Genomic DNA, 12,607 nt, shown 5'->3' with positions numbered 1-12,607 from the left:
AATTCTGGCTTGTTTTACGCTTCATTATTGTTGACTTGACACTAAAACAGGAAGCTGTTTCTATTTAAATCTATGCACGTTTTGATAAGTTTCCAGTTTTATTATTTTATCTGTATTCCTTCTGCATGCTGGTGCCCAGAGGGATCGTTGCCTCGTTCAGCCCTTTCAGTGGTCAGTCTGGATGAACCATTGTACAGCTTTTTTGTACATGTATTGTCCAAGCTGAAAGCATTAAAGACAGTCGTCCTCTCAGCCATCAGACTGTGGCCAATCAATCTTTTGTGGCAAGCGATCACTTCTGAATGGCAGTATTGTAATGTAACTTGTGCTGTCCATCACAGAGGAACTGTACAATGGTGACGTGAGAGTTTTTAGTCTATTAATAAGTACAGCATATGGGACAGTATTTTCAGCATTAATACAATCCTGACAGATGTCAAGCAAATGTTATTTTAATACCACGTAACCCCAACGTGGCTCCACTCCTCGATAACCGCATTAAGTCATTTTCCTACTGTTCAGACTATTTACAATGGACAGAAAACGCTCCAGCTCCTCACCTTTCTAAGGGCTGTGCGGAGAAGCATTTTAAGAATTTGTCGGTCTAGTATGGACGTAGCATCTAATGGCTACAAAACTGGTTTAGCCGCATGGTTGCTGGTCTGTACCATGAAAAGATTACTTTCTAATCTGTATATGTTCCTACGTATATTCACTTTTGGGGGGGATATAACAATTTGGTGGCCCCTCTGCAGCGACTCTGAGGACCCCCTAGGGGTCAACGACACCCTGTTGAAGATCTCTGCTCAAAAATAACGAATAAACAGAGTCTGTCAAAACATGTAAATAAAAAAGAAAACTAACTACACACACCTTATTTAAAATCCTTTCAATGCAGGTAAGACATTGCAGTTTTGATTAAACTGTGAGCCACATTGTCTTTGTTAAACTGCTCATGTAATACAAGAATAATACTGAATGCTATGATACAGCTGCAACACCAGCAGTGTGACAATACGTTGCTATGTACTGGCCCTAGGACATCCAGTGAGGATTAGATGAAATAATGTAAACTGATGTGTGTGTATCCTGTTGCAGTTGTACACTCGTGAAACTTCCTCTCAGAAATCAGCGAAATGCAAAGAAACACAAATGGCAAATCAGCAGCAAATGAACCAGCAGTCTTCCATAAAATGCAAACTTCTCGGTGATAAATTACCAACAGAAAAGAGATCCTAGCTTAGACCTCAGCTGACAAAAAAGAAGAAGAAAAAAAAATCTATCAGATGTTTGAGGCATTCCACCATCTTCCTAACAGCCCAGCTCTGGACCAATCAGAGCCCAGGCTTGCACGCTATACATGTCTGTAGTAGTCGGCCAAAAGTAGAACCACAGTGAGTCGGGATGTATGGGAATGTCTCAGTGTCAAGTTATTAGAAGACGTATGCTTTTGAATGCTCCGGATATTTAAAATGTAAAAGCATTTTCTACTGCCTGCTATGTTAAAGCTATGAATAGTAGGCATATGATCAATCTTTTTAACTTGACAGAAAAGTACATGATTTTCATTTAAAGAGCTTTTGTCTATGAAACATGTGATTGACTTTTGGTCTGATTTTGTTGTGAGTGCACGAGTACATTTCCATCAGCAATCTATAAGGTTCATTTTATCATTATCTTGAGATGTCAATGTAATTAAGAATTTGTAACAAATGCAGACTTTATTGATTTTAAACACTTTCCGTTGACATGCAACTTTTTTTTCCAACTTGTCACTTTTGCTGACATTTTTGTTGATATTTTTCCTAGTTTTTTGTCACTTTTCCCGATATTTTTACTATTTTTAACATTTTCATCATGTTTTTTTAAATGCTATAAAATTGAACAAATCACCCATATTCAATTAAAGTGCCACCAAAGTCTGGATCTGGATCCAAGGTGGCGCCGCACTATGGCAACTCTTAACGGTTAGCCCTGCCAAGCCTTATTCTCTCCAACGTTTGCTCGTTACCAAACAAGAAGGATGAGCTCACTGCCTTCATGCATTCCAAGGGGATTTCACCGCTCTGCCGTCGGTCTGTCACCCGTGAAGCAGCGCAGCGGCGCTGTCTGCGTCTACAACAATCACAACAGCTGCACGGACACCAAACGCTGTCGCACAACTCTTGCTGGACTGGAGTATCTCACACTTTCACCTGCCAAGAGAAATCTCCCCCGTCTGCATCCCACCAAGCACCGGCGACGGAGACACAGCAACACCAACACCAGATCGATCCCACACACACACGCAATGGATGAGCTCCAAACACATCATACACAGCCGCTAGCAGCTAGCTAATCAATTCTTAAATTTGGAACTGAGTATCTAATTTAGTTACTTTTTGGAAGAAGTAACTAGTAACTGTAACTAATTACTTATTCAAAGTAACACTGTACATCCGTATAGACCTACTGTATGCACACACTCTCTGCAAGACATGTAGTTCTCAAAGTTAAATTGCACAACTTAATGGCAATGGTTATGTATTATTATTTTAATGTGCTTGAGTATGAGGTTCAAGCAGCCGCTTTGGGAAGTCTCTCATTCAAGTGGCCGATGGTTCATCAGAGCAGCTGGTTACAAGGAGACAGCAAGGACAGTGAGAAAGGAGGGCCGATTGGTGCATAATCAAAATGAGTTGTCAGGAATACATCTCCACCAAATCCACCACCACACCTCACTCCACTTGGACCAATGGCCTCGTGGAATTAAATCATGGATGCAAACCAACTCATTCAGAGTTAATGTGACAAATCAGAAATGATCTTCATCGGCCCCAAATTCCTCGTCAAACAACTCACAACCTTTGCTTCCCCATCTATGTATAAGTCCACTCTTTCCCCCCTCACACACCCAGAACATCAGGAGTTGTTTTGACAGCAACCTCTTCTTCTTTTGTTTTACATTATCTGCTAAAATTATTATATATGGTGGTGACAAAAACCATGTTAAATATGTACAGTGAAACGATTTTCACACAATCCTCTACCGCCTGTCTTGACGCTATCAACAGTTTCCGCGGTAACCTGATTCATGGCCATCATCAGACAGTCAACAGCCAAAAAACTGATCACGATACTTTGTGTGCCAATAAATTATTGCTAGCACGTATGCAAACACTCATTAATTCATTTTATTTTAATTCATTTTAAATTTAACACAAGAAATGAAAAAAAGGATGAGGCCACACAGTAAGTGGGGTCTAGGAGGCCCCCGGGTAAGCTCGGTGAACCAGTGTCTGTATTTTCTGAGCTCTGGCTCCAGAGGCGTGTCATGTCAGGGCACGATTGTCCATTAGGTGGTTTATGTGGGCAGACTACGACAAATTCCTATCAACTGCACTGTTGAAACAGCTAATAAACTCATACTTGAAAATTGATTAATTCTACTTGTGAAGTGCTTTGCATGGAACCATCCAATTTATTTTCTTTGACAATTTAGTTGAAAGAAACCCAAATTTCCAAAATAGATTTGGTTTTTAAAGGGGTCAAAGGACAACAGGAGGGTTCATATTGTACTTAAAGCTACAACGGACAATGTGTTGTGGAAGTACCCTATACTAGTATTAGATAGGAAACCAATGTTTTCAGATCTGTATGCACTATGAGCCGTAAAGTAGACAGTCAAACCAGATTACTCAGCTATTCTTATTTTGAGATTTATGGAAATGAATCCTAGTAACAAGGGGATGTCTAGGACAGAGGACATCGCTCTGTTCTCTGTTCCAATCAGTCCTCTCCAACTGAAGCTAGAGCAAGGCACGTCATTTTTACAGGCTGTTCAAACCAAAAAACGCACTCAGTTCAGAAACCAGGGAGAAGCCTTGATAGAAGGTCCCCATTCCCTTTCTGCAGTAAAAAGTGAAATGACTGATCTTTTATTGTACAAAGTTATCTACCAGAAAATTTTACATTAAATTGTGTCGCCGGGTTAGGTCACATCGCGTTACGACAAGCGATAAGACCGATTTCGACATGTGTGTTATTACAGGATCAGGATCTGTTTATTTGCATCTGTGTTTTTGACATTTGACCTGCTAGTCAGAAAAAAGGAACTTATTTTATTACATTACAGGGACGCTCATCAGTACTAATTACAAAAGCCAATCACATGATGAAAACAGTCCATCTGGCACGGCGCGAGGAAGGAGAGAAAAAAAGCCAGTCCCAGGCAGACGAGTGGAGTGAGAAAGGGAGGAGACAGAGATAGCAGCAGAACTCTTTTCCTCAATCTGCCACTTTCTATATCTCCTTCTCTTCTGCCTGCTTGCATCTTTCCAAAAATGAAATATTCAAAAGGAGCTGAGGCCTGGGATTTTATCTGCTGCTTATCGTGCTGCCGGCCTCCTTCTCTGCTACGACTGCTGTGATCGCTACCACGGCAGCAGCGAGGCCACCGCTGGCGCCGGCCTGGCCAACCGCCGCTTACTGCGAGTTCACACCCCATCTTTGGAAAGATCCTGCATGCGTGCAAAGGACATCTCCAGTCGCAGTTAAGTAAGAGCAAAATGGTTAACTGTTGTAGTGGGGATGGTTTTTGGGTGCACATGTCACAGAACCATTCTGACATTTAATGCACTGTAATTTGTATGTATTCTGCGTATTCATTGCTCTATGCAGCAGAGTAATTGCTGCTGTAAAAGAGCGCTCTGGTCCACATGGAGAGGAGGTTAGGGTGGATGGGTGGGGCATAAAACACAGCTCTTTCCCCAGGAAACGGGTTCCAAGTAGTGTTCCAAGAGTATTTAAAAGGACCGTTTTTTTGACTAAATTGTCTTTGCAGCATTATTCTAACTTAGAAATTCCTCTGCAACGGCCCCTGAAAGGACCATCAGTTCACGGTGCCCTGAATCCCGGTCAACGTCACCTTTTATAAATGGACTGTTGTTATAAAGCCTTATAGTAATCTCAACAACTTCTCAAGCGCTTTTCCATAGTCCAGAAACCATTTACCATTCACACACTGGGGCCGAGGCTGCCGTGCAAGGTGCCACCTGCTCATCAGATACACACTCACACACATTTATAGAGACCGTGCAGAATCGGGCTCAGTGTCTTGCCCAAGGACACTTGGACATGGGACCACAGGGCCAGGGAACGACCGCTCCACCACTGAGCCACAGCTGCCTTTTTTGTCAACTTAACGCAACTGTAAACAGCCTCTGGAACTCAAAACTGAAATCTGAACTGGCCGTAATTACCAGACCTTGTGGAGAAAGGTCTGGCTAGTCCACAAAGCATTCTGGGATGGGAGACATTGGACCAGCTAGCCTTGACCTAATTTCACAGGGTATCTAACCAATTGGTGTGCACGATATCATTCGTACAATATCATAGTTAATGCTCATGAGGATCCATTGTAAAGAAATGGAAAGAAATAAGTGTGAAAGGGAAGGAATAAATGAATGGAGATGAGAAGTTACAGTGCAGCCAAAAATGACAAATTGGCCAAAAACACTCCTGGAATCCCAGTAGCTTGTGACTGTTTCCTCCAGAGAGTAAAATATGGAAAACATATTCCATGTCTGTGGAGGGGAATAAACAAGAACTGACTCCATTTTTAGAGTGTAGAAAACACATTTAGAGATTTGCTATCCATCATCAGTGCTGGTGGTGCTGAAGCTGCAGCCTGTGAGACCCGGCAGCGTTGGAACTTCATAGAAAGAGCAAGTGCTCCCCCCACAGGCTGTGGGATTGTTTCCTTGTTTAGTGTCCAACTGGACGCTTCCTTTGGCTTGTTGTGTTGAGGGAAGAAAGAAAGAAAGAAAGAAAGAAAGAAAGAGGTTTCAGTTCTGGATGACACAATTTTGAAGTATGATTAATCTGTTAACGAAATAAATGTTTTATTTTCCATATTTTCCATATTTTCATTTATATTTTGTATTCATATTTTCTCTTATTTTTCTTTCTTTCTTTCTTTCTTTTTCTTTCTTTCTTTAAAACTAGATGTTTTCATTTGTTATACTTCTCTAATACTTATTTATTTTCATATTTTACATGTCTGATGTTTTGCGGTTCAGAGTCTATACCCTTGACGTTCCACTTTCAGGATTTCACTCATTGAGGCCGGATATCTGTTGCCTTGGGCTGAGTTTTCTGTTGACAACTAAAGCTACTTCTGAATGTACACATGTTCCACCAAACCAGTTCCTTCCTTAGACTACTTAGCAGAGGCACAGCAGCTTTTCTCCAGAGTGTGATTGGTTTAAAGAAATGCCAATAAACCAGAGCACTACGAGGAGTAGCCAGACCCTCCTCGAGCGCTGGGTCTGGCGAGGGACGTTGCAGTTCATTACTTTGTATGTTATGCTGCCGAGATGTAAACAAAGGCAGGATATATTATCTGGCTTTACTAATCCTAGCATCCTGCAACATCCTGCCTATCGGTCATCAGCTCCATAAGCCAACCCCGGGTCTCCCCTGGAGTCATCGGCCAGATGAGTCACTACTTTGAAGTACAGGCCCCAGGTCAGCTGTATCTTGAAATCAAAAATAAAATGGCCCAATAACATCACATTAACATTAGCTGGGTGCTGCATGCCAGTGCCTCTGCATGTATGAACATTGGTTTGTTATTCATACAATTGGCCACTAGATGGCGATGTACACTGTTGGTAATCAGCCCAGTCATGTGAGGTGTAGTTGCCTTCCAACCATGTATATGTTGTTTGGAGTTCCTGAGTTCCAGACGTAGTTGATGGCTTGACTATAGCTTTCTCAGGGTGCTGGTCCAGCACTGGCACCCCCACCCACACTCTGACATCCCTCCATTTGTGCATGTATAGGTCCTGAGCATGTGTGTGTATTTCAGGCCTGTGTGTAATTACTAACAAAACAGTGTGTACATTGTAATTTACCCACTGGGGATCAATAAACTAAACAAAAAAATGAGGCCATTGTTATTTGTTTCATTGTAAAAACAAACAAGATGATTTGTATTTTCTTTGTTTTTCTATGTCATATCTACATTATTAGATTAAATGTTGGACTTTCCAGCTGGAGAAATAACTCTAAATAATTATTAGAATAGGGCAACCTCGGCTCCTCCTCCTAATCGGGTCACGTTGAAAGGTCTAAAGAGGTGCTGGGTGACAGCTTGAGGAGTTCTTTTGTTTGAGTAAGAGAGGTGGACAGAAAATTCTAAATTATTTAATTAAAAAACAATATACTGAAACATAAGAACAAAACAATGTTGAGCCAAGAGTCCAAAGTCTATTGTGGCGCTCCATTTCTGTGATCCGTAAATGCGCTGTATTTATATAGTGCTTTTCTAGTCTTAACGACTACTCAAAGCTCTTTTACATCTACAGGAAACATTCACCATTCACACACATTCATACACTGTGGCCGAGGCTGCTGTACAATGTGCCACCTGCTCATCAGATACACACTCACACACATTCACACTCCGATGCGCAGCACTGGAGGTAACTCGGGGTTCAGTGTCTTGCCCAAGGACACTTCAACATGGGACTGCAGGGCTCGAACCACCAACCTTCCGATTGGCAGACAACCGCTCTACCACTGAGCCACAGCCGCCCCGTAGAGAGCTCCATGTCTCGGACATGACATCCAGAAAGGATAGGGTCCATGCACAAATAGACAGGTCATGAGGTGTGTCCAATGTGTTGAAATCATTCTCCTAGCAGCTGGAAGTCCAGCTAATGCAGCACGTTTCTGGGTCCCAGAGAGCTGGAAGGCTGACGGGTCATTCAGAGTCAAGACATTGACAGTAACAGGCACAGTAATATTAATCAGGGCAAGTATTTTGGATGATATGTTATTCCAGAACTGACCAACAGGAGAGCTCTCCCAGAACACATGAAAAGGAGTCCCTTGGGCTTTTAGTTGTGCATTAAGGGCAGTTCATATTTTCATGTGGTAAATTTTCAAGGGGGTGAGATATGTCCAATGTGTGAAACTGTAGTGTACCTGGATACCTTACCACAGGTTTTAGGCTCTGTGGTAAATCATTTCCAGATAGGGTGGATGGGCAAAAGGCCTCTGCCAGGGGACACGCTTATTACTAAAAGTTTAACTTTCTGTTGAAAGTCAACCAGGGAAAATGTATTAGAGCCTGAGTGAAGACAGCCGCAAAAGAACTCTTGAAACTGAAGGAATCATTCTTTCTTTCTTTCAGCAAAGGAATTGCCTTTTTGAGGGGCTTAACATACTCTGCTGGTGGTAACCTGGTAAAAACTTATGTATTTTAATTGTTCCGGGAATGGGCGCACAAAAATGGCTCGCCAGCGCCTATTACAAAATTAAGAAAATTGAGCCCCTGCAGAACGTTTAACGTAGACTCACGACACGTGGTACACATATGTAGCATGGCGGACATAAAACTCCATTGTAGCCCCCCCCTAAACGCAACATGAAGTCCGCCATTTTGAATTTAAAGTTTGAAATTTGTGCGATTTGGGCCATTTCCACATGTCATAGTTTAACGAACTCCTCCCGTGGCAGGGCGGCCATTTTGCGCGTTGGGTGGAACTTGAGCGTACACTGTCCAATTGGCTTGAAGTTGTGCTGGAATATTGATCTAGATAATGTTTACTGTTGCAGGATTTATTTGGAGGTATAATGTAAGATGCAACTTTTATCTTCTTTCCATTTTTGTAGACAAAGCTAGAGGAATGGAAACAGGCAGTTTTGAAAGTGAGTCACCCTCAACATTTTTTGTGTTCTGGTTTTCTTTTTAAACCTTTCTATTGAAGCATTTAGGATTTTAACAAAACAAATCACACTTTTTTTCTTCACCAAGCAACCCCCCACATACAAAAAAAAAAAAAAAGAAACACCTTATACTTATAGGATACCACAAGAAACAAAAGAAAAGCTTTTACAATTTTATGTTCTCCAAATAATCAATTAACAGTTGCCATATTGCCTGGAATCCCTCTGAGTGAAAATGTAATCTTTTCCAGCAGTGACAGGCTCATCACTTCTATCAATAATGCTGGCTGGGCTGCTGGATTTCTCTGCTTCCAATTTAGTCAAATCATCCTTCGTGCCAACAGTGTCACATGACGTATCACATTGTATTGATTCTTTGATAACACCGTTGTGGTTACTTTTACCCCAAATACCGCCAACACTGGGTCTGGTTTAGTATGAATATTAAGAACTTCAGACAGAGGCCCAGTAATCACAGCGTCTCGGCCAGTTACAGAACGTATGTCCTCTAAAAGCCGTGGCTTGTCCCCATCGGTCACATAGGGGGTCCGCTGTAGGGAACATGTTGGACAGCCTTGGCTGGGACAAATGTCTGTGTAGAATTTTGAATTGTATCAACCCATGTCTGGCACACACTGACCAGCAGTGGACAAATTCTTGCGCCTTTTCTCATTGAGTCTATGTGACAGCCTCCATCCAGGCCTCTCGTAGGTGGTCCAGCATTACAGGCAGTCCAATTGTGTCAAGCCCTCGTGGATCTTAGAGATCGCTCTTTAGTGTGTCCATTTAAGAAACAGTTGGCTTGTTTGGGCAGGATGGAAATGTCTTTAACAAAATTTCAGATTTGTAAAGAACTAAATAAATCTGTGTTGGGGATGTTGAATTTCTCTTTCATTTTTTCAAATAGCAATTTGTGAAATGACAGATCGGAGAGTGATGGAAGGAAGGACTGATTATTTATTATTGGCATTAGCGCTGAACAATTTTGCCAGCCCAAGTGCCTCTAAAAAAGTATTGCTTCTAAAAAGGGAGTAGAGTTATTTTGGTTCTCCATCCGTGCCCAGTCAGCCCCCTGCCTGTGGAACCAGAAAGACATAGGTTGAATGTTACAGGACGAGTAGTAGAGCCCAAAGCAAGGCAACCCCATACCCCCAAGTGTTTCAGGCCTCTGTAGAATTGTTTTTTAATTGTTGGGGGTTTCTTATTCCAAATAAATTGAGATATGGATGCATCTAATTTGTCAAAAAAAACATTGTTAATTAGAATAGGGATGCGCGGACACAGAAAAAAGCACATTGGTAAGATTCTCGCAATGATTATTCAACCTGCAAGGGAAATTGGGAGATTTTCCAATTTGTCAAAGTTCCACATTGATTGGGCATACAGCTTTAGGAAATTGTGTTTAAATAAATCAGAATGGGTTTCAGTAATATCTATCCCCTAATCTCCCGGTTAGAGGAGAAAGAAGCCAAGGCTGACCCAATCATGAAAAACTTGGTGAAACAGAATCAGCAGCTGCAGGAAACAGTGACGACGCCAGACTGTCAGAATCTCTGGTAGTACAGAGGGAATGGAGGGCCGAGATTTGGAAGGTTTCTTTACACCTCTTTTGAATGCAGTCATTTTTACCAGGAAATTAAATATAACTCTGCATGGATTGGACAGACAGGGTGTTGCTGCCTAGTTAGACAGATTTAATAAAACACTGCCAGATGACTAGATTTAAAATAGAATCATGGAATACAGCAGGTTGCCACAGTGTTGGGAAGAGGAAACAGATCACCACCAAGACTAAATCCAGAGGGTAACGAGGTAACAAGAGGCAGCTGACACAAGGCCGGGAGACAGGTGGAAGACATCAGGTAATCACAAGAGCGGGAAAACACAGGAAGTAAAACTGTAGGAAAGACAGCACAGAAAACCAGACTATCAAAATAAAACAGGAAACATAATGTACACGCACTCACAAGAGACCACATCTAGACAAGACAAAGGAGCATATACAAACACATACAAGACCAAAAAATAACACAATCACAGGGACAAAATATATAACAAAATACCAAAGCATTAAACTAGGTGGGTCAAGTTTGTTTTAGCGCCTATTCCAATAGGAAAAGAGGGGTGATCATATTGGTTAGGAGGACGTACTGAAACATTCCTCTCATCAGGAAGGTACATGGGTAATTGTGGACGCTGTGCTAGAAGGTCAGAAAATCCCTTTTTTTTAATGCTCATGAACCTAACACATCACTACCAGAGGGTTTTCGTGAAGTCTGCAATATAGTAGGGGGTTGTAGGGAATGATGACATCATAATTGGAGGAGACTTTAACCAGGTTAGGGATGTGTATTTGGATAAATCCTCCCAACCTAGGCCAGTTAATGACCCAGCATGCACTGCTGTAGATGTGATAATAGAAGAACTGGGATTAGTTAGAGTGTGGAGATTACTCCATCTCCAAAACAAAGATTATACGTTTTTCTCTCACCCACATTCAACCAATTCCAGAAATGACTATTTCCTGATCTCCCGCTCGTTGGGGAGTCAGGCTCTTAGCGCCACACTTGGAAACAAAGCTTTAACTGACCAAGCTCCAGTGGATTTAGCCATGTCTATTACAGAAATCCCCAAATCTACGATGAGCTGGTGCTTGAATAATCTATTGCTAAATAGTGTAGAATTTTGTGAGTACATAAGAAAGGGTTCAATTGATGATATTGGCATGACTTGGGATGTTTTTAAAGGCTTTGTAAGGGGACGTCTCATTCTATATAGCTCTCGAGTTAAAAAAGCAGAGCGGGATAAATTAAGAAAGCTAGAGCAAGATATCAAGGACCTGGAGAAACAACATCCGCAGCACCCTGAGAGGGAAATATGGAACAAGTTCATTAAGTTAAAATATGAGCTGAACAATACTATACACAAAAAAGTTGAACATGCTCTATTCTGTTTCAATCAAAAGTACTTTGAACAAGGCTCCATCCTCCCTTGAGGTGTTTTTTACTCAGACTAAGACCGGTTCCCTTTCGGGACCCAGTTTTGACCTTTGTACAGGAAACCCAGATGGGGCTCCTCAACATATAAATGTAGCCCGCATCTTACCCCTAAATCCTCTATTTGGTACGACAAAATTATTATCTGGCAAAAAAATGTATTGTGTGGGAGAAATTAGCAAAGTGGCCCTAAAGGGAAATAAATGAGAGGAATCAAAGAGAAACTGGGATTTATGTCATTTTTTTGTTACAAAATCCTCACTTTGCTTATTTCTTTCAAAATAGTGCTTCTGCCTTGCGAGGATTTTAGTTGCTGTTGAGCCATGGGAACGTGTCATGGACCATCTGACTGTCACATGAAAAAAGATATTTCAGAAAGGAAAAACACACTGAAATGTAATTTACAAGACAAACCAAACAAGAAATCCAGTTGGTATTGGCATATATTTATCTTTTCCACAATGTATTGTAAAGGTGAGACAAACATCCACATACTCACAGGTAGACAATGTTTGGGGAGCCATTAGTGGCAAAAAGTATCTTAATGTGTGTAGTTTATTATTTGTCAAAGCACAAAATGCTTCATACTTGACTCAAGTGAACTCAAACACTTTCAAGTGATAGCAATGTACGAACAACTTAAAAGAGCTACAAGTTATACAATTATAAAATATAAAACAACAAATCCAGCAGCACATTGTCTTTACTTACATCAGTGTGTTCATGTATTTTGGGAATGTGTAGTGATTGACAACATCAAAAAGAAGTATGATGTACAAAGACAAAACTATGGATATTCATACAGCATATGTGAAGATGGAAAACAGCAGTCATTTACATTATAAATTCTGAAAAGAGCGTTCATGTGCAACATATTTTTTTCACAAAAATAACTC

Source organism: Etheostoma cragini, chromosome 18 (assembly GCF_013103735.1).
Source record: "Etheostoma cragini isolate CJK2018 chromosome 18, CSU_Ecrag_1.0, whole genome shotgun sequence".
NCBI classification, from domain to species: domain Eukaryota; kingdom Metazoa; phylum Chordata; class Actinopteri; order Perciformes; family Percidae; genus Etheostoma; species Etheostoma cragini.
This window is presented reverse-complemented; position numbering follows the sequence as displayed.